General features: G+C 37.7%; 1 long non-coding RNA gene across 4 annotated transcripts in view; it reads left to right on the top strand.

Moving 5' to 3' along the window:
• LOC114650484 (uncharacterized) overlaps nt 1-23,393 on the top strand; it is a 605,078-nt gene that overhangs the window by 57,334 nt on the left and 524,351 nt on the right. The window contains exon 1 of one of the 4 annotated variants that reach the window (XR_007934842.1): nt 6,515-6,942. The exons of 2 other annotated variants lie outside the window; for them this stretch is intronic. This is a non-coding gene — a long non-coding RNA (uncharacterized LOC114650484). Of the gene's footprint in view, nt 1-6,514; nt 6,943-23,393 lie in introns of those variants that run through there. One more of the 4 variants, XR_007934841.1, reaches the window with a different exon arrangement.

Raw genomic sequence — 23,393 nt, 5'->3', positions numbered from 1 at the left:
TTTGATATCTTTTTTTGTATCATTTTCCTTTTTTGTGCAAGGCAATGAGCTCTTAACTTTTTGGACAACTCTCTTGAGTTTCTAACATGTAATCATGCATCACTGTGAACACACTCCAAGCCAGTCCAGGTGTTTGATGTGTTCTGTTTCAAGCACACTTGATTGCACTCAATGAGGCCCTTGATCAGTTGCATCAGGTGTGCTTGAAAAAACACCTACTTTGCAAATGTGTGCTGTTATGGGGGATTATATTCAGGGAGTTGAATAATTTTGAGACTGCAGTACTCATTAAAAGTGGCATTTTGTGTTGAATGTGAAGAAACCAGTTGTAATGTTAGTTGTGTTATTTAAATTGTTCTTGTTTGATTTGTTTATTGCAGGGGTAGGCAATGTTGATCCTGGAGGGCTGCAGTGGCTGCAGGTTTTTGTTCCAATCCACTTTCTAAATGAGAAGTCAGTTATTCCTAAGCACTTACTGCTGAAGTCATATGTTTCTGCTTCATTTTAGTGCTCTTGCTTGTTAAGGGTCCCCAACCTTAATTGCTTATTCCAGTCTTAAACAGCTACATTCAGTGTTTTTAATGGCTCCTTATTAGCAATAAGATGCAAATGACAAATGAGCCAGCAGTTCTCTGTCTAACTTACTTCCAATATAAACCTGTGTGGATTCACGATACACTCATTGGTTTAATAAAACAATTAATAGAAAAATGTGAAAGACTGAAAATTATTAGGCTTCAAATCATTCGGATGATTTCCTTGGAAAAGAGCAAAATGTACAATATAAGAACATTAAATTGCAGAATAACAAGCCATGAAATTAAATAAGGTCTGAAATTTGCAAGGATTGATTTCTAATTAAGTAATTGGGTTGGAACGAAAACCTGCAGCCACCGCAGCCCTCCAGGACCGACATTGCACACCCCCGGCTTTATTGCAAACACCTAAAAGTTTGTACATTTTTCCAGTAAACCTTATCTGCAATGGGGGTTGAATAATTTCGGGTGTAACTGTAGCTATATTAGTTGCGGCATTAAGTAATATTAATTTCATACTACAAAGTAAATTGTTTATATGCATCCTAAGAAAATCGCACAAAAATGTGAGAAGAGATTGAGGTCCAAGCTGGACAAACCTCATTTAATGCTGTTAGTAACTGGGGGGAACTGATATAGCAAAAAAATCACAAATACAGAATTTCTCCCTGTAACCATTTAAGGCAGTGTTTTTCAGTGGGTCGTGAGTTACTATTGTTTATAATGGTGTTTTGCTTATTCCTGGTGAAATTCTTGGTAGGTCGTGAAAACACTTCCTTGGGAAAAGTGGGTTGAAAATACACAAGAAAGGTTGAGAAACATTCATTTTAAAGCACACATCAGAGTTCTCATTATTTATTACTGTGCACTACAGCAACTCAATAGAGAGTCAAAACAGATGAAGAGAGATGGAGAGAAACAGGAGATTACTTGTTTTACTGTTGAATTTAGGAAAAAATGGCAATTGATCAAGTCACCACACCTGACTAATTTATGACCATCAGTTCTATTTTTTTTGTAAAGATTCCTAAAACATCACACTGAAGTTAGTCATAAAAATTAAATAGTGCATTAAAATATTTAAAAAATTAGTCAAGTTGACTCATTAAATATACACTCCATATAAAGACGTATATTAAATATTGTACAATTGTTAAAAGTGACATGATCTGATTATGAATATGCCATATCTTTTATAAATGCTTGTTACTGTTCAGAAAATATCAATATACTGTGCCCAATTTGGGGTAGCACTATAGCACAATGGTTATTCCAAGCACTGTGGAGTTTGCACATTCTACCCTTGTCTGTGTAGGTTTTGCTTTGAGTGCTGTCTTTGTCCCAAAATTATACACTTTAGGTCAGTTTACTTGGCTTATCTAAAATTGACCCAGGTTTGGAGTTTCAGAATACAGTATATCCTGCATTAATGGTGTCCTGTCAAGGCTTGGTGCCAATGTAGGCACTGGGTCTCCACAGCCCTGAACTGAATAAATAGGTAATTTAATGAGTGAAGGAATGTATGCATTTTCACTAATTTATTCATATAAACTGTGATCCTTTCCTATATTAATTATTTTGCTGCCTGGGAAATATGTACATCCATAAATCTCATAAGGTGGGTTCAGCTGACCTTGACTATCACATATTTGTACTGTTGTTCCAATGGATTACATTTAAATTATGTAAATCAGCAGTAATGTGATGTAGAAGACCACATTTTTATATTAATGTAAACCTATTTTTACTAAAGAAGGTTTCTGTATATGTAAGATGCAAAAATGGTTTAGTTCAATTTATCCAAGGTGGCATCCTGTCTAAATCCACATTTGTAGAAGAAATCTTAACCTTGCAGTGGCATGAGACAGATTTTTGTTTAAAATCTTTATTGCATAATAATGTTTATATTTATGTTAATGTAAAAGTTTGAACGGTATGTAAATTTGAGACTGCTACAGATGGCAGAGCAGCATTCTCTGCCAGGGGGCACCCTGTTGGATCTAATTACATCTAGGGGTACCAGAGTGAGAAAGAAAGAGCGAGAGGTTTACCTGTTTCTTCCAGGGTTCCCAAGTTTCCCAGCAGGCTTAAAGTTCATGTAAAATAGCAATGGATGTGTGTCCCCTCCACTGAAAGATAAAAAAGAAATTTAGCTCTGCCTAGAGGCTAAATCTCTAGAGCACTACAAAGTACACAATCTCAAGTATTAATGGTCTTTTAAGGGCTAATGAGGTCTCAAGGAAACAGTGACACTAGTAGCCACTAAACAGAGCTCTAGTCCTGAAGTGACAGGTACGTTTATGAGCCATCTCATTAAGTAGACCGGTCTACCTTTGAAGGTTAGGCTCAGATGGGCAGCTAGGGTTTTATTCCCTATTTATCCCTGATGTCCAAATTTTATGGAATGAAAGTACACCATTGTTTATTTGTTTGGCTCCATTGGCAATATTTCAGTACTGGGGTGAGATTCCGACTGGGTGATGGGTAGAGCTGTTATATTTAATCAAAGTGAATGCCTGTAAATTCTGTAATTATGTGATTAATGGTGCTACAAAACAGTGGCTAGTGTGTATGGAAAAATTGCTCCCTGTGTCTGCAACAATTCTTTAGGTGTTTGCCTACATCCTTTAGATCTGCGTGTTAGTTCATGGTTTATCTGTAGGTTTTGCTAATACAGTATACAATAAATATGCACAGGCGTGTATAAGATTATGCTCATTAGGGAGTTAGCTTCTGCTTTGCACCCAGTGCTGTCATAGTAGACTACAGCTCTTAATGATCCAATGAGTTTTCTATTTGACTGGTTTCTCTCTAAATTGATATGTACTGTATTTTATATTGCGCAAAGATTAAAATTGTATGTGAACGTAACTTTAAATCTATGGCAGATTTTTTTTTTTTGTGATAAATCAATGTATACTCTTGTGATAATCCTCTAGATATATGTTTGTGGCCCATAATTGATTCGAAAGGCAAGCCCCTCTCTATTTCAGGAAGCCATCCTTTTTCACAGAGTAGTGGCTTTGTTTTGGCTAATATCCTGAAGTCTTTAATGTACCAGAGCAAGTGCTCTGGGAAGGAATGTGTTGACCTGTTGGCTTCCTCTTTGGAGCAGGCTTCCTTCATTTAAGGGCAACGAGTTCATGTCTGACACATTCAAATCCTTGGAGTATGATTGAGTCAGATACAAAGGATGCTGAAATATTTTTTTTAATGTTTTGCATATTGAATGATTATAACTAGCTGATCTTTGCCATCCTCCCTTTCACTTCTTATCTAGTGATTGCCGTGAATAATGCATAAGGGTCTGTAAATGTACTGCTCCAAAACTTTATAATTCTCTCATTGTGTTCAGACTTTGTATATCAGTCACTTTTTAGGACCTCTAGGTATTGCTCTTGTGAGTGTGTTCAAAGGATGAACGAAGGTGAGAAATATGTAATCATAATAGGAGCAATGATTTAAAATTCCTAGATTTTTTTTTATTTGGGAAAGTTAGTGCAAGACAGATGCTTGTCATTTTAACATGTGTCTGGTATAGTTTTATTCACTAGAATATCACCCCTTTAATTTCTTACTCTGGGAACTTCTAAAGTACATTGTAGATTTGTGTTTTTAGAAGCAAATGAGAACTGTTTTTTATGTATATGTTTGTCTAGATTCAGACACTGAAGTAGCTCTAATTGATAATATCCCAAATTCAAAGTAGCTCTAATTGATAATATCCCAAATTCAGTTTGGCAGATAATTGTCTTTCTTCAAGTATAGCTTTATATTCAGTGTTTCTCTACACAAATCTATTTTTTTCCCTTTTTGGCTCTTTGCTATGATGAATACTATCCTTTTTTACTTTAGTCAGTGTACATGGATCTTTACAAATTGTTACAATTAACTTTAATGTGGGAGATTTCAATTTATGAATGAAATGGTTTCATTTTAACTGCTATTTTGAAAAGGCCCATAGTTTGAGGAAGAGAGTTGTAGCAAATGGATGTGACATGTGAAGTGCCTTGAGCATGGGAAAGGCGCTATATAAATAAAATGTATTATTATTATTATTATTATTAAGAGAGCACAAGTGCGTGGAAACTCCTGAGATGCTACACCAAGCAGCATGATATGGAAAACATTCAAGTTAAATTGGCTAGCAGGTTAACAAGAGCACGGACTGGTCATTGTGATAAAAGATACCAAGATATGTACATTACTTATGTGCTACTAGAAAATTTGCCCTAAATTGCAACTTATTTTTAACTTCATGTTTCTTGACATGAAACGGTTTAGGTTTAGCGCTTAAAATCGGAAGAAGCCAAATCGTTCTAGCAGAATTAATTTGTTTAGCTTGGTAAAAGTAATCACTTTGTTCAATGCAATGTGCCCATCATTTTCCTTTGTTTGCATTTTTCAAAATAAGCAGCATACCGTATTTTATGACATTTAAAATGAAATAACGTGTAAGTTTTTATCATTTAAAAGTGAAAAATGTAAATAAAAAACAACAGTTTGGCATAGAAAAACCTTTTTTTCATTTTGCAACACTTTTAACTCTCTTATGGTAATTACATGGGTGTCTTTTTAGTACACTCTTCAGTAAGAAATGTTAAAATGTAGAAAACATTTTATAGAATATTAATTTGAATATAAATGCAGAAATCTTTTACAAGGAAGATTAAAAAATCATGCAGCATTTACTAAAATTGCTTAAATTGGCATAAAGCTTAAAACAACCCTGAATAGTATGTCGTAACTTTTATATTTTGATAAATACTGTAGAAATAAAACTGGTGTACATGTAGAAAATGAGGAGAGAATGCAAGATTCACATATGTAGTGAGGTTGTGACTCAGTCTTCTGGAGTGGTGAGCAACCATGCTGCTCTAAATAAAAAAAAAAATAAAATGCTGCAATTGGAAGATATCATTGGAAGATTAAGACTTTACAGTAGTTTTCTGTTTTTTGTGCCTTATCTGATAACAGGACAAATGAAATCACAAGCATAATACAAGTATGAATCTGAATACTGTGTTTTTAATTGAAGAAAAAAGTATTCCGAAATTGTTCATTTACACAATGGCATCTTATCATTTTTTGTAGTTTAAAGTAGCAAGTGTTGTTTTGAAATTTTCTTGGACATAAAACAGGATTTTACAAATTCTGCTGGCCTTCACTTCTTAACTTAAGTAGAAAACTGCATAAAGTTTCATCCTAAATGTTAATTGTTTTTAAGTTTTTTTTTTCTGTAGCTAATGCATACATGGTGATGATGTGTTTCCAGAATTTAAAAAAAAAATCTCCCAACCAATATTTTGAAGAAGACTGTCATTAGTGTACCCATTTTTATTATTCTTTATTTTAGAACTATACATGCTTAGATACCATACAATTTAATTATCACTTTTTTATCTTAATAAAAAGCCTTAACATGTTTCTCTTCAAGCTGTGAACATACATTCATACCTACTCTCACACACTTGCACACACACATATATCTATATAATATAACATATGCTAAAAAAGCCATCTTATGTCAACAGGGTGTAACTCATGTTAGTGCACCACATTCAAATATTTATCTGTACAAATAAAGTTAACTAAGCAAAAATTCTGTTTAATTTACAATTTATGATTAAACACATTGCTACAAACAACATATTTTGATTCTTTCTGCTGGTATTTGAGTATGTTATCACTGTAGATGGTTTACAGTTTTATGTTATTTTTGCGTATTGCTTCCATTAATTTTTTGTGTAATATTTTCTGTGTGTTTTTAATATACTTTGTCACAGTCTGAGGAAAACAGAGTTTAGTTTTGTTTCTCTAGCTTTGAGTCTTATATACATTTTTTTGAAGCGGTGTTCAGTTCTTCCTGAACACCCTACGTACTTGCAGACTCTGACCTTGGGTCACAGTTAATTGATTCTGAGAGCCTTGTCTGGCTTGGGCCTCTTGAAGTCCAGCCTTTGCATTCCAGTATTCTGTAGAAGAGGCTGTGCAGCTTATTAGAAGGAAGAGGAGGAAGTTTCTATGGCTTTTGATTATGCGCAGACTTCTTTTCCCCTCCCACTACATACTGATTTTGATAAACTAGAAAGCATGAAATTCTATGCCTGGTCTTCAGGTAGGTGTGCTCAAGTATGGACGTCTAACTCATAAAACAGTCTGTGATTATTTGTGCACCAAGTTACGAAGTGATCAGTGGACATGATATTAGTTCCGCCTGCTGGAAGTGCACTGCTGCACAGTGCAGAGGCCAGGACTGAAACTGACAGGCAATTAAGGGAGCTCTCTAGAGGGGCCTCATTCTGACAGATCTGAGTACTTTGGAAAACTTTTCAGCAAAACTTTATAAGAAGAAGTGATCACAAGTAAAGTATCCTGATGGATTATAGAAATTCAGATTTTAATGGTGAGTGCCCATTTACTATTGTATTAGCGGATTTTAAATGTTATTTTGGATAGAAAAATGGTTGCTTGTAACAGAAATATTTAACACTATCATTAATTCAATAAATTAATCAATTTTAAAAATTTCATTAGATTTTAATCTGTAACCAATGCACAGCTCCCCCTCTTATCGGAGTTCTTGCTTGTTGCCGCCTTATCTTCAGGAGTGCATTGCAGGGTCAGTGTGAAAAGACTGCTTTGTGTATGAATTCCAGGCAGGCTGAAGGGTCATGGCCTGTGGGAATGACTGTAGGCTAGCAGAGCTTAAGCAAAGAAATACTTTTTTTTTTCCCCTACTGCCTGAAAATAAAATACATAAATAAGTGCTGTGCAATCATTATATGCTGTGAGTTAAATGGTGCTTTAGTACTCTTTTTATTTAACTGTACTTGTTATGAATATATGCAAATAAGAAAAATTTGAATCGGGGACCATTGCAAAAATTTTGTAATTCCTTGTTCTAAATATCTGTATATAACATTTGACAAGAAAACACTTAAACCTGTAAATCATGGTGGACTTCCTTAATTTGAGTTCATTTAAAGTTTTGCTAAAAAATAAATTTTTTTAAATGCTTTTAAATATGTTTGGTAAGATTTTAAGTTTTTCTGGAGAAATCTTTAGGTTCAATGCTTTAAGCAAAAGCAATTGTGAAATGTCATTGAGTAAATGTGAAACACACTTAAAGCATGTATACTTCAGATTCTTCTTTACTTCCAAATCGCTCGTGATCAGATAATTTCAAGATCACCATAAGTGAATGATATGAAATAAATGGTATGTTTGTTATATCATATGTCGATTATTTTTTTTATGCATTTAATCTTTATAACATCAAAAAATAAAGGTCACGATAAGGTAACATTGAAAAGGTAGTCTTCAAATTATAGGTTTGTTTTTAGTGACATCTTACCTTTCACAGATGGATGCCTTGAAAATAAATATTGCTTTGTTATCTGTTAATTAAACCAATTTTGGGATTTAAAGGAGATTAGTGTAAGCAAATATTACATACTAGATGCTGTACTTAAAAAATAAAATTGTGAATTTGCTATCTACGCAAATGTTGATGTACTTAGTAATGAATAAAATTTAAAATATTTGATACTGACTCCCTATATTTTTTGTGAAGTTTGCGAGGGTTTACTGCCCTATTATAAAATACACACAAACACACTATATACTTTAATATAAGTGTGCCTATATTTAAATTAGGAAAATTCTGTAATTGAAAAGTTCTACCTAATTTCTAGGTAATTATCAATTCAATAAATACTTCTGTACTTGATTGAAACACTTAAAATATCTTATATCCATAATAATTGATTCTTCTGGAGATAAACCAGTAGAAAAATTTGAATGTTGTCAATATTGTGTAATGTGATTTGCATTAAGTTTTAAAGTGCTTTTTAAATGTGCAAAAATTGTAATTTTGCCTATTCTGAGCAATTTTGGCATTATCGTCCTTAGCTTTCATTTTTTTAATAATTGGACCTGCACAGAAAACAAGTTTTAGACCACAAAATTGTAGGTAGAGGAACATTTATAGGGAATAGGGCATACTTGTGAAAATGCCAAATAGTATGAACCTTGTCTGATACCATTGAATTGAAGAATTCTCCAGGAGCAGTGTTTACTCATTACCAGTTACATACATAAATACATTTATTTATTTTAACTAAAATGTTTCAGAAGCATGTAAGCTTTCACAAAGTTCTCAAAACATGCCTACATAGAAAAATAAATAAATGGTATTCCTGTATAATCTCCATTGTAAACTGCAATTATTCATTGCAGAAAGGCCTAGATTTTGGAATTTGAATACTGTACATTATATACAGTATTTCTCTTAGAAGTAAACCTATGTACAAAAGAGACTCATTTACACTTTAATTTTCAATAGTGTTGTAGCTTGCAGCCTTTGACAGGAATTCCCCACACATGACTCCTGGAAAACTAAAGTAGATGAGTGACCACTGTCAAATGCCCCAAGGGAAACAAAGTCATAAAGTTCTATTCCAAATATGCTGACTTGGTAACTCCCCATGGACTCACTATGAAATATAACAAAGTCATAACAACCTTCTAAGATTAAAAAGTGTAAAATTTTTAATTTCTTTAAATAATATTGTAGAGACTTCGTCCCCGATTTTTAAACATTCCTGAAATCAAGATCCAGCTATGTCAGTGGTTGCCAAAGTCCCAGTTCAGCAAACTTTCTTCATAAGGCAAGAAAATGGATAGATTCAAGATAGAAGATTCATATAAAATTTGAAGAAATGTGAACACTATTTTAGATTCTAGAAATTCAAAAAGAATAAATTAAACTATTGTTGTTATACCTGCCAAAAGCTTGAAAACTGTTCTGCCTGGCTTATTGTTGATTTAAGAATCATAAGATTACTCAATGTCAAGTGATAGGTTCATCCAGGACATTTCTATCTTTTTATACATAAATAACAATGGTGTTAACTTGATTTAATTCTCAGTTTATCTTTTCAGAAAGACTTGGTTCCAAATGCTTATGTCTCTACTCTCCCAAGCCTAGATAGGCTTAGAGGCATCTGTGCCTCATAGAGCTAATTTCTATTGAAAAAGTTAGATTTCATCACTAAATATATATCCATCCATCCATCCATCCATTATCCAACCCGCTATATTCTAACACAGGGTCACGGGGATCTGCTGGAGCCAATCCCAGCCAACACAGGGCGCAAGGCAGGAAACAAACCCCGGGCATGGCGCCAGCCCAACTAAATATATATCAAATGCTTAATCACAATCTGTTTTTTTTATATATATAACTTTGTAATAAATGTCTGATTGTCCTGTATTTATGACTGCACACATATAGTTGCTGATTTTGACAGTCATGTTTAACATAAAAAAAAATTGAAAATGAAAAGAATAATATAAATCGCAATTTTAGAAGTCACTTTAATATCAGATATGCCTGTTATAAAATGTAATTTCCCTGTATCAAGGCATATAAAGTTCTGTTTAAGTAGTTTCTTGAATAGGGTATGGTTAAATGGTAGTCTTTTTGTTTTCTAGCTTGGAACTGCATCATTACTTATGATCAAAAAGACCTGGCTTTTGTAAGTTGAAATGGATGAATGTGGTTAAAAAAAAAAAAACCCTACAGGCTTCTGCGCGTTAGAACAGCAGGGCAACTTGAAAGCTGTAGCGTAAGCACATTCTAAATCAAAAAAGTATCCACACATGTAAGATGTTATTTATTTTTCAAAGGCTGTCAGTGTAGTTGTTTTATCAATGGAAATTGATTATGCTTAATGTAAGTTTAGAACTCGTATTAAGTCCCACCAAATTTTACTAAAGAGTAATATGTAATAAAATGAATTTTGTTTACCACAGAAAAAAAGTCAGAATTTGTGGTATTTGCTACTTGTCACACAGCTATGTTTTTAAGTAAGTTTGTAACAAACACTATAGCACAGTTCCCCTTAGCCTTCCTCTTTTTTTAGTTTAAAGAAATACTTAAATAAAAAATCCCTCAGAAACACTCATTGGCAACTTGACTACTTAAACAGAACACCACTGTGCCCTCCTCTAATGCAGAATTTAAAATGCTGGCCATGAAGACTGTGTGGCCTTCTAGATGTTTCAGGTGATGCTTCTGAGAATTGTTGTTTGATGCTGTTATTGTAGCCATCTTTGATTAGTATTAATATAGTAACTGTCTCTGGCAAATACATTTCCTACTTTATTAATTACGTAGATTACTAGGACTGTAATATTGCAATGTTATTAATATTGCAGTTTGTACTTCCAAGGATAAAATCCATCGTATAGGAATAATTGCCAAGGCAGGCAACCAACTACCAACACGCTGAAGATACAAGCTTGCTTTTGAATCAATTTCATGCTCTAGTCATTTTTTTTAACCAAGAAAGATATTATATTGGTAATTATGGATTTAAGAAGCATCACAGGAAGCAGTTTATTTTTTAAAAATAATTAAGTGTACAGTAATGAATTTCATTGCCTAGAAAAAGTATTCATCACCTTGGAAGTCTTTTATTTAACAGATTTTATTTTTATATAACATTGAATCACAGAGATCTCATCATAGTGATCTATCTTAATTACAAATTTAAAACACAAAATCATCGATCATATAAGCATTTAATATGACACATCTAAATCATCCCTAGCTTTGCCAAAGGGTTTTAGAAGTTTCATAATTAGTTCAATGATGATCACCTGTCTGGAATCAATTGACTGTAGTATAAATATGCCTGTATGTGGAGGGGTCAGCTTATGATGAGTCTGTATCATGGGTTAACCTACACAATCAAGACAAAAACACCCCCGGTAATTCTGTGAAAAGGTGATTGAAAAGCACAAGTCATGAGATATAGACCAGAAAATATCGAAGATGCTGTATATATCATAGCGTCCACTGAAATCTGTCATTAAGAAATGGAAAGAGTATGGCACAAGTGTAAATCTGCTGAGTAGGCCATGCACAAAAACTGAGTGATCATTCAAGAGGAGAAGTAAGGAAGGGCTGCCAAGAGACCAACATTATGCTGATGGAGAAACAAGCTGCAGTGGCTGAGATTGGAGAGACCCCATGTGCCAACTGAGTGTGGTGTGGTTTTTTTTTTTTTGGACATCTCTGCTAGGGTTTGTCACAAAACACGTGCAAGAGTCTAAAGTCAGCTGGGGGAATGTTCTACACATCACTTTATCATAAACATTGTGAAGCAAGGTGGTGCAGCATCATGTGGTGGGGATGCTTCTCCACAGCAGGCCGTGGAGTTTTGTATGGGAAGAGGGTAAAATGAAAGCAGTAACATACAGGGAAATCCTGGAGGAAAACCTGGTGCAGACTGCAAGAAACCTGCAATTTGGAAGAAAATGTTTTTCACAAGACAATGATTCCAAGAATAAAGAAAAAGATACACAGGACTAGCTGCAAAAGAACAATGCAAATGGTTTGGAGTGGCAGAATCAGAGTCCAGATCTTAATACAAATTGAGAATGTGTGGCAATGCTTGCAATCCCTAAGCAACTTGACAGCACTTGAGTAGCTTTGCAAAGAAAAATAGCAGTGTCCAGATACGCAAAGCTGATAGATACCTGGCCATACTGACTGATGGCTATAACTGCTGCCAAAGGAGCATCTACTAAATACTGACCTGAAGGAGGTGAATACTTATGTGATCAGTTATTCTGTATTTTATATCTGTAATTAATTCAGATCACTTTACAGAGACTTGTTTTCACTTTGACATTAAAAAGTGTTCTTCTGTTGATCAATGTCAGAAAAGCCAAATAAGTGAACTTCAAAGGGGTGAATACTTTTATAGGCACTGTATATAAGAATGTATTTGAACTTCAAAACAAAACATGTATTAAAATAGATATGAGTTTCAATATTGCACATAACCTAATGCTCTATAGTTTGTGGTTGCTAAAGTGTGATGTAATAACAGCTAATATGCACTTTTTTATTGTATTGATTTTAATAACAAATAACATTCCATACAAAAAAGTCAAGTTTTGCAAGACTTGGTTCAAAACAAATAAACCCCACCCATGAGAAAGAGAGCTAGACCAGAGTAAAACTTTAAACTAGTAAAAATAAGTAAATAGATAAATTAATAAATAATTAATATGCACATTGTTTGGTTTCAAAATAGACTTAACAGTATGAAGAGCTTCATTTCAGAAAAAAAGGCATATATAAAGTGGAAAATGCACATAAGCTATTTTCATGATATATATACGTTAATGTATAAACTTAAATTTGTGTATACTTACTAGAAAAAATCATTATTCTATCTTTCTTATTCTCATATTTATGCTGCAGTAAATAGTACTATGTCTGTGAGGAAATTATATGGGATGTATGACATTGACCATTAATAATTGTTTTAGCAATAAGTCTATCAGGTTGTGCCATTTTGAGTGATACTTATATATTTACTAACGTGTTTTGTTTTAAGTTGTGAAGTTGAATAATATTCAGTAAAATTGATCCTCACTTTAGGACAGGAATTTTTCGTCAAAATTTTTCTCTTATTCATTGCTTGCATAGGTTTTCAGGTACACCTGTGTCCCATGGTTTATTGCAAAGTTAGATAGTTTGGATATTCATAGCAATTTAATCTGTATGCATAAATCTATATATATAATTCACTAAGCCGACAGAACAGACAGGACTACCATGGGATACGCACAGGCAAGACAACCATGGGATACGCACGATATAGCCATGCCTGCCAACTCACAGAGACCCACCCACCAATGCTAAGACGATGGGATACGCCGACAACTCATAGAGCCACGCCCACCGACAACACAGAGCCACGCCCACCAACTCTAAGACCATGGGACGAGAACGCCTGCCTGCCCACCCGCCTGACTGTTACCAGCATGTAAAACCATCACAGCTTTTAACTCACAAACTGCAACAACTCACCAAACGTGTAAAACCATCGCAGCTTTTAACTCACAAACTGCAACAAATCACCAAACAAGGACACCCTGTCTCTCGAGGCATTCACACTGCCGGAAGACAACCATGGGATATGCAAAAAATAGCCATGTCAGTCAACTCACAAAGCCCAGCCCACCAACTCACGCCCAACAACTCGAGCACGCTTCCACCCACGCTCTCAAGGCATTCACAGTGCCTGCTCATGTGCCCGGACGCAACAACTCACCAACTCGCTTTCGTCTCTGCTACAGTACACATGCACCACTGAGCCATGTTGACTTTTCATTATTCTTTTCGGTTTCGGCTGCATTTCTATATATAATCCACCAAGTCGTCCGACCATGGGATACAAACGACAGAGCACCGCCCAACAACTCGAACTGATACAGAGACACCCACCAACTCTAAGAGCATGGGACGAGCACCGCAATGTACTGGAGTGTAAAACCATCACAACTGCAAACTCACAAACTGCAACAATTCACCAAACACCGCATCAGACACTTTCTATATCTAAGAAGATATATAGATACTCATTATTCCCCGGCACACGTCCACCCACGCTCTCAAGGCATTCACAGTGCCTGCTCATGTGCCCGGACACAACAACTTACCACACACAAATTTTGCTTAATTTAACTCAACACGGGAAACGTCACCCGGCCCGGACACGGAGAGGATTGACAGATTGATAGCTCTTTCTCGATTCTGTGGGTGGTGGTGCATAGCCATTCTTAGTTGGTGGAGCAATTTGTCTGGTTAATTCCGAAAACTAATGAGACTCCCTACTGCTAAATAGTTACACGATCGCTAAGTGGTCGGCATCCAACTTCTTAGAAGGAGAAGTGGCTTTCAGCCACGTGAGATTGAGCATTAACAGGTCTGTGATGCCCTTGGATGTCCGGTACTGCACACGCGCTACACTGAATGGATCAACGTGTGTCTACCGGCGTGGGTAAGCCGTTGAACCCCATTCGTGATGGGAACCGGGGCTTGCAATTGTTCCCCACGAACAAGGAATTCCCAGTAAGTGCGGGTCATACGCTCGCACTGATTACGTCCTTGCCCTTTGTACACACCCTCCCCCTCGCTACGACCATGGTCGGGTGACTTGGTGGATTATATATAGAAAAGCAGCCGGAACCGCAAAGAACAATGAAAAGACAATGTGGCTCAGAGGTGCATGTGGACTGTAGCAGAGACAAAATCGACTCAGGTGAGGAGTTGGGGGCGGGCACATGAGCAGGCAGTGCGTATTGAACGATGATTGTATGTTGGTTTGTAGCGTGCATTGTTGCAATGTTACTTTTCTTGGTGGTGTATTAAATTACGGATTTTTCAAATGTTCATTTTTTTTCCCTGTGCTTAAAAATCATTATAAAAGCGACGTGATTATGCGGCTTGGCTATAGATACATAATTTACTAACACAAAGTTCTTTTTGTAATTTTATTTACTCAAGTAAAACATTGGTCATATTTCTTTCTAATCATGTTCAATGAATAATACTGTAGGATATCTAAAAAAAGAATACTGGCAAATGTCAAGATTAGTTATGCCAGTACAGGGTGCTTTAATGAATAATAAAGACAGGTATTTTCTTAATTTTATATATTTACTCTTTGTGTTCTATGCTTCAAGGATAAAAAGCAATATTCTGCTCAAAAAGCAGTTTAATTTTCTTGTTTTCATTTTCCATGAGCATCATTTCTAACAATATCAACATATACTTAAACCATTGTATTTCATAGTCCTTACATGCTAACTGCTGTTGTCTGTATGTTTATGACATGGTTCAGTTCAATTTATTATTATATAACACACTTCCAACATATAAACTTAGGTTTACTATGTACAATTGCAACTGCATATAACAAAATCACAAAGCTCAAATAATGTTAAGTATAATAATAACAGTACATCTTCATTGAGCACTGGAGCACCTCCTCAAGATGGCGCCAGTGTACATATTGGCTTGCTGCTGTTACATTTTGTTGTACTCATTCTATCTCCGCTGAGGTCTACTCGGTTTTTCAATGTCTGTAATATGTTATGACTGTCAGACCCTAATGGATACATGTTCTATCCTTATTGAATTGTGTGGTGGATTTCTGGACAGTTATTATTCTCATCGTCCTCCTCCTTGTTGCCCCATGCTACTCATGATCCTGTTGATAGGTTGCTTGTCTTGTATCCACCAGCACAGGAGAAAGTGGTGTAAGAAAGGCCGAGGTAAATGGAGTGGTGTTTTGGTGAGGATTAAGCTGAAACTGGCTTTGCTTCATGAATCATTCGAAACATGGATCTGGGAATACTGTGACAAGTGGAATCTTTTTCTGATCCACCAGTCCCTAGAACTTGAATGTACTGGTCTTTGACCCGTGGGCAAGGATCCACCGATTGTCTCCCTGGATTTCGGTTGCTTCATATTGGTGGAGGTAACTATGCTAAACTTCGCCTACTGGGATCTTCACAACAGTTAGCATGTGATTGCTCCTTTATTAAAATGGCATTGTTCAATGTTAGATCTCTAGGGGGGGGGGGGGGGGGGGGGGGGTTATTTTAAATTAAATGTTTGCCTCTTGTGAATTGGGCTTCTTATTTCTGACAGAAACTTGGCAGAGCGAGAGTGACCTAAGCCCTTTTTCTGAACTTTCTCCTCCAAATTATAGTGTTTTTAGCACTCCCATGTCTACCGGTTGTGGTGGAAGTCTGGCTTTAGTTTTTAAGAATCACTTTAAATGTTGGTTATTACCTACTGAGACTGTTTCTAGCTTTGAGGTTTAATTGATTAAGGGGGATTTGCCTCATCAAGTTCTCTGTGTCTTGGTGTATAGACTCCCCCATTCGTGTAAAGATTTGCTTAATTTTTTTTTTCTTTTTTGTCATCGATCATGGCACTATATGATTGCTTTTTAGTTCTTGGAGACTTTATATTTGTTGTCCTTCTAAACCTTTGGCCAGGGATTTTTTTACGTCTTATTGAGTCTTTTGATTTTATTCAGTTTGTTACAGGTCCTGCTCATAAACATGGTCATACCTTGGACCTTGTATTTTTGGTAGGATTCTCTGTTGTAATATTGAAACAGATGATGGATATCTTCCAGATCACAGCTTTATTACATTTGATGCCAATTTACAGTATCTGCCTTCGGAGACTATTCCTCCTAGTTATTGGTCACGCAGCTTAATTCCGCTTCCGCCAGCTTTTTTGTATTTCTAATGAAACTATTTCTTTATCATCTAGGGGCAAAACATCCTCTCTGGACCTCAGCCTTGATGAGCTTGTGAATCAATACACATCTACTTGTGTGGATATTTTGAAAGTTGTAGCTCCACTTAAACAGAGGAAACGTAAGCCAAGAAGACAGCCGTGATTTAATGACACTACGCGTTCTCTCAGAAGGACGTGTAGGAAGGCTGAGAGAAAGTGGAAGAAGGATCACCTCCAGGTCTCCTATGACATCTTCAGAGACTCCCTTGTTAATTATCAAGAGGCTGTGAAGGCTGCAAGAATGTTTTTTTTTTTTTTTTCTCCAAATGTTACTGCGAGCAAATCTTAACAGTCCTAGAGTATTTAGTGTTATTGATGCTTGTTTAATCACCTAGGGTTCTGCAAATGCTGAGTCATCACTCTCTTGTGATGACTTTTTTAAATACTTTATCAGTAAAATTACTGATTTTAGAGCTAACATTGTGCCTGTTATGTGGGAGTCATACATTCCGCTGTCCTTCATCAATTTCAGCCAGTTTCTCTTTTGGACCTGACAAAAATTGTGAGTTGTATGAAGCTGTCTTTTTGTTGTCTTAACTTTATGCCTGGTCATTTCTTTAAACGGGTGTTTGATGTAATTCATCCTAATTTGCTGTCAATTATTAATAGCTCCTTGCAGACTGGGGCTGTTCCTGCATGCAATACCTTGCTTTCTAGTAGCTTTCGTCCCATTTCCAAATTACCAGTTCCCTTCAAAGTTTTGGAGAAAGTTGTGGGTACCCAGCTACATGCTTTTTTGGAGCACAACAATTGAAAAATTTCAGTCAGGATTCAAAATATTTTACAGCACAGAATTGGTGCTGCTAAGAGTGACAAATGATCTGCTGTTGGCAGCTGATTCAGGGAGCTTTACAGTGATCATTTTTTTTCAATTTGAGTGCTGTGTTTGACACGGTTGATCATGACTTTCTAATTAAAAGGCTCAAGCATTGGGTTGGCATTCAGTGTACTGCTCTTTTAATTGGTTCGCAGATTACCTCAAAGGCAGGATGTTTTCTTTACATGTTGGTAGCTCAACATCTCCTACTGCTTCCGTAACCTGAAGGGTATGCCAGGGATCTGTCTTAAGTGTGGTTCTCTTCTCTTTATGTATGTTACTGTTGTGCTCTATGCTAAATAAGTATAACATCCTGTATCATTGTTATGCTGATGATACCCAAATTTACTTTTCATTGCAACTGGGTGAAATGGAGTCAGTGACAAAGCTGTTTAACTGCTTAGACGATATAAAACACTGGCTAGCACTTAACTTCTTGCTATTAAATGAAACAAATGCTGAAGTCATTCTATTTGGGCAACCCACTGTTACATAAAACATTGCTAGCACATTGGGTCCATTGTCCAGTACTTAAAGCCATGTGATAAAAATCTCGAAGCGATTTTGGATTCAGATTTTAAATTTGACAAACAGATCAGTGCTGTGGTAAAAAGTAGTTTTTGCTACCTCAGGGTGATTAATAAAGTCAAGCCGGTTTTGTCATTTAACACTAGGATCTCTGAAACCTATGGAAAATATTCATAATGCCAAGCCACCTTAAATTTCCTTGCACCTCCTTATCAGTGTCTTTGTTTTGCAAATGTGTCAGTCGACACACGTAGCAGGCAGCCTGCTATCTCATCCCCCACCAAGGCAGCTGAAGTTAAGACAGATGCAAAATTCTTAGAGCTGAAGTCTCTTTATCTGGGAGTTAGGTGTCTGAAATTGTATAGGGTATGTAATATATCGTTACTTGGAATATATACATTTCATGTGTGTTCCATGTCTACAACTATCTGTGTAAATGTAGGCTGACAGGAAATGTGAGGAAGATATGTTGAACACATAACTAAAACAGAAACCTTTTTCTTGTTACAGTAATAATGACAAAATGTTGACATCAAGTGTATAATGTGTGGAGACTGATGTCCAAATATTAAATAAACATTTTCCCAAAAGGTATAATGAAACAAGTGCACTTTTATTCAGGAACATTGCTGTCAATGTGTAAAAACCAAAGCCCAAATATCAATCGACAGAAAACAGATATAAAATTTATACCGGGTGTTACAGACTCAAATCAAATGTATGTTTTTATTATATAATAGTAATAATAATAGCAGCTTGCTACTCAAAACTGTAAATGCTTGGAGGACCCGGCATCGAATCCGCAACCTCTTGATTGAGAGACAGCAGTTCTTACCTCTGCACCAGCCAAGAGGACATGTCTACTTTGTGTCGATTGAGCTTCGGTTTTTACACATTGACAGCAACTGATTAAAGGCGCACTTGTTTTGTTGTACCTTTTGTGAAAGTGTTTAATTGATATTTGGACTTCAGTCTTCACACAATGTACATTTCACATCAGCATTTTGTCATTACTATAACATGAAAAAAAAAATTTGTTTTAGTTATGTGCAGCTTTTCTTGCCTGGTATTTCCTGTTATCCTACATTTAGATAAATACTTTATTAATCCCAAGGGGAAATTCACATACTCCAGCAGCAGCATACTGATACAAAAAAACAATATTAAATTAAAGATTGATAATAATGCAGGTAAAAACAGACAATAACTTTGTATGATGTTAACGTTTACCCCCCTGGGCGGAATTGAAGAGTCGCATAGTTTGGGGGAGGAACGATCTCCTCAGTCTGTCAGTGGAGCAGGACATTGACAGCAGTCTGTCGCTGAAGCTGCTCTTCTGTCTGGAGATGACACTGTTTAGTGGATGCAGTGGATTCTCCATAATTGATAGGAGCCTGCTTAGCGCCCGACGCTCTGCCACAGATGTCAAACTGTCCAGCTCCATGCCAACAATAGAGCCTGCCTTCCTCACCAGTTTGTCCAGGAGTGAGGTGTCTTTCTTCTTAATGCTGCCTCCCCAGCACACTACTGCATAGAAGAGGGCGCTCGCCACAAGCGTCTGATAGAACATCTGCAGCATCTTATTGCAGATGTTGAAGGACGCCAGCCTTCTAAGGAAGTATAACCGGCTCTGTCCTTTCTTACACAGAGCATCAGTATTGGCAGTCCAGTCCAATTTATCATTCAGCTGCACTCCCAGGTATTCATAGGTCTGCACCATCTGCACACAGTTACCTCTGATAATCACGGGGTCCATGAGGGGTCTGAGCCTCCTAAAATCCACCACCAGCTCCTTGGTTTTGCTGGTGTTCAGGTGTAGGTGGTTTGAGTCGCACCATTTAACAAAGTCATTGATTAGGTCCCTATACTCCTCCTCCTGCCCACTCCTCATGCAGCCCACGATAGCAGTGTCGTCAGCGAACTTTTGCACGTGGCAGGACTCTGAGTTGTATTGGAAGTCTGATGTATATAGGCTGAACAGGACCGGAGAAAGTACAGTCCCCTGTGGTGCTCCTGTGTTGCTGACCACAATGTCAGACGTGCAGTTCCCAAGACGCACATTTTGAGGTCTGTCTTTAAGATAGTCCACGATCCATGCCACCAGGTATGAATCTACTCCGATCTCTGTCAGCTTGTCCCTAAGGAGCATAGGTTGGATTGTGTTGAAGGCGCTAGAGAAGTCTAGAAACATTCTTATAGCACCACTCCCTCTGTCCAAGTGGGAAAGGGATCGGTGTAGCATATAGATGATGGCATCCTCCGCTCCCACCTTCTCCTGATATGCAAACTGCAGAGGGTCGAGGGCGTGTTGAACCTGTGGCCTCAGGTGGTGAAGCAGCAGCCTCTCCATGGTCTTCATCACATGTGATGTCAGAGCAACAGGCCGAAAGTCATTCAGCTCACTAGGACGTGATACCTTTGGGACTGGGGTGATGCAAGATGTTTTCCAAAGCCTCTAGACTCTCCCCTGTTCCAGGCTCAGGTTGAAGATGCGCTGTAGAGGACCCCCCAGCTCCGATGCAAGGACCTTCAGCAGTCGTGGCGATACTCCATCTGGACCCGCTGCTTTGCTGGCACGAAGTCTCCTCAGCTCTCTGCTCACCTGCGCTGTTGTAATTATGGGTGGGGATGTCTCTCCTATGCTGGTATCAGCAGAAGGATGTGTGGAGGGTGCAGTACTCCGAGGTGAGAGTGGGTTAGGGTGGTCAAACCTGTTAAAGAAGTTGTTCATTTGGTTTGCTCTTTTCATTTCTCTTTCGATGGTGGCACCCCGCTTCGAGCTGCAGCCAGTTATGATCTTCATCCCATCCCACACTTCCTTTATGCTGTTTTTCTGCAAATTCTGCTCCAGGTTTCTTCTGTACTGCTCCTTTGCTGCCCTGAGCTGGACTCGGAGTTCCTTCTGCACGCACTTGAGCTCATGCTGATCACCGCCTTTAAAAGCCCTTTTCTTCTGGTTCAAAAGGCCCTTGATGTCACTTGTAATCCATGGCTTGTTGTTAGCATAGCAGCGTACTGTTCTTACTGGAGCTACAATGTCCATACAGAAGTTGATGTAGTCAGTAGTGCAGTCAATAACCTCCTCAATGTTCTCACTATGTGATCCCTGCAGGATATCCCAGTCTGTAGTTCCAAAGCATTCTCTCAGAGCCTTCTCTGCCTCTAGGGACCACTTCCTGAATGAGCGTGTGGTTGTAGGTAGCTCTCTCACTCTTGGATTGTAGTGAGGCTGAAGCAAAACCAGGTTATGATCTGCTTTCCTAAGCGTAGGCAGCGGGGTGGCGCTGTATGCGTCTTTAACGTTTGCATACAGTAAATCAATAGTCTTATTTCCCTGGGTGTTATAGTCCACATACTGGGAGAAGGCAGGTAATGTTTTGTCCAGCGTCACATGGTTAAAGTCTCCAGCAAGTGCCTCAGGGTGCTGCATTTGTAACTTAGCAACAGCAGAATGGATGATGTCACTCGCTGTCTCCACGTCCGCCCGAGGAGGGATGTATACAATAACAACAATGACGTGTCCAAACTCTCTGGGCAAGTAATAGGGACGCAAACTTACGGCCAACAGTTTGATGTCCCTGCAGCAAGTGGAGACTTTGACGTTAAAATTTCCAGAGTTACACCACCGTGTATTAACATAGAGAGCGAGTCCTCCTCCTTTGTGCTTCCCGCAGGTACTTGCATCTCTGTCCACTCTAATCCCACAGGTACTTGCATCTCTGTCTGCTCAAAAAATTTACACAGAGAGTTGTAGACAGGGAACACACATGAAATGTATTTATTACAAATAACAGTATATTATTTAGCCTATACAGTTCCAGACACCTAACTCCCAGATAAAGAGACTTCAGCTCTGAGAATTTTGCATTTGACTTGACTTCAGCTTCCTCTGTTGGGGATGAGTGAGCAGGCTGCTTGCTGCTTGTGCTGATTAACACATTTACAAAACAAAGAAGCTGATAAGGAGGTGCAAAGGAATTTAAGGTGGTCCAGCATTACAAATATTTTCGTAGGTGTCAGGGATTCTTGTGTTGATGACCTACAGTAGTTTGTTCAAGATTTTTCATGTCTCCTCTGGATTGGTCTAATACCCTGTATGTCGGGGTATCCTGCACAACACTGTCTCATCTGCAGCTGGTGCTGGATGCAGCTTCTAGAGTTTTGACCTGTAGTAAAAAAAAGGGATTGCATTGCTCCGGTGTTGGCCTCTCTTCATTGGCTTCCTATTAGTTAATGTGAATTTTAAGATTCTAGTGTTTGTGTTTAAAGCCTTACATGGATCAGCTCCACTGTACTTCGCTGATCTTCTTGATCAGTATTTGTCAGCCTGTGAGGGTGGATGTCAGCCATTACAGGGTCCTTCTGGGGAGCCTCTTGAACCTGCATAAATACCCATTAAAATTGGAGGTTACAAATTCCTAGGCAGGCTACTGTCCTTTCAAACTCAATCCCAGTGCATCCCTTTTAAAAACAGACGTCTCTTCGGCTAACCCAAACCAGACCTTGCAGCCAAAAAGATGCTGAATCAGCAGTTCAGCCAAGCTTCTATGCTTGCCCCTTGGCATGGACCCCTGCTGCTTTCTTTGGCCCCGGCAGGGCACTACGCAGAGTCTTCAAGTCCTGCTGCCAGGCTCGTGTCCTTGTGGTTAATGGCTCCTTCTGCACTAAACCTCACTTAACCTTTCAATTCTCCTGTAGCCCCCACTGACTTTCCCCTGTAGCCCCAGCTCCAAACGAACAGCACATCAGTACTCCAGCACCACTCCCTCCGAGGAATTAATGAGGCACCTGCCTGATATGTGCATTTGCACCTATCTTCACAGTTAGGCAGGCACGCCCCCACCATCCGCCCCTGGAGTGAAACGCGTTTGCGCACCCACCCGCACCTGATGAGAGCCTGCACGTGATTACTTATTTAAAATTAGCATGGACCACCTATCACACAGCCAGGCAACTGAGGCCTTCAGATCAGCTATTGCTTATTGTCCCACGTGCTTGATTTAAGCAGAGGAGCAATTGTGTCTTTGCAGTGGCTGGTCCTAAACTGTGGAATGGTTTGTCCCTTGCAATAAGGTCCGCTCCCGCAATGTGTAATTTTAAGTTTTTACTAAAAAGCACTTTTATTCACTTAGTAGTGCGAGTGTTTAAATCTTTCTATTCATATTGTTTATACTGTGTTCATTTTATTCTTGTGCATCTATATATACATGTTATTTATGTGTGTATATTGGAATATGTATGCTTATGTATGTGTGTGTGTGTATATATATGTACAGTTAGGTCCATAAATATTTGGACAGAGACAACTTTTTTCTAATTTTGGTTC

Source organism: Erpetoichthys calabaricus, chromosome 4 (assembly GCF_900747795.2).
Source record: "Erpetoichthys calabaricus chromosome 4, fErpCal1.3, whole genome shotgun sequence".
NCBI classification, from domain to species: Eukaryota; Metazoa; Chordata; class Cladistia; order Polypteriformes; family Polypteridae; genus Erpetoichthys; species Erpetoichthys calabaricus.
The sequence above is the reverse complement of the archived record's forward strand: the minus strand, read 5'-3'. Positions and strand labels throughout refer to the sequence as shown.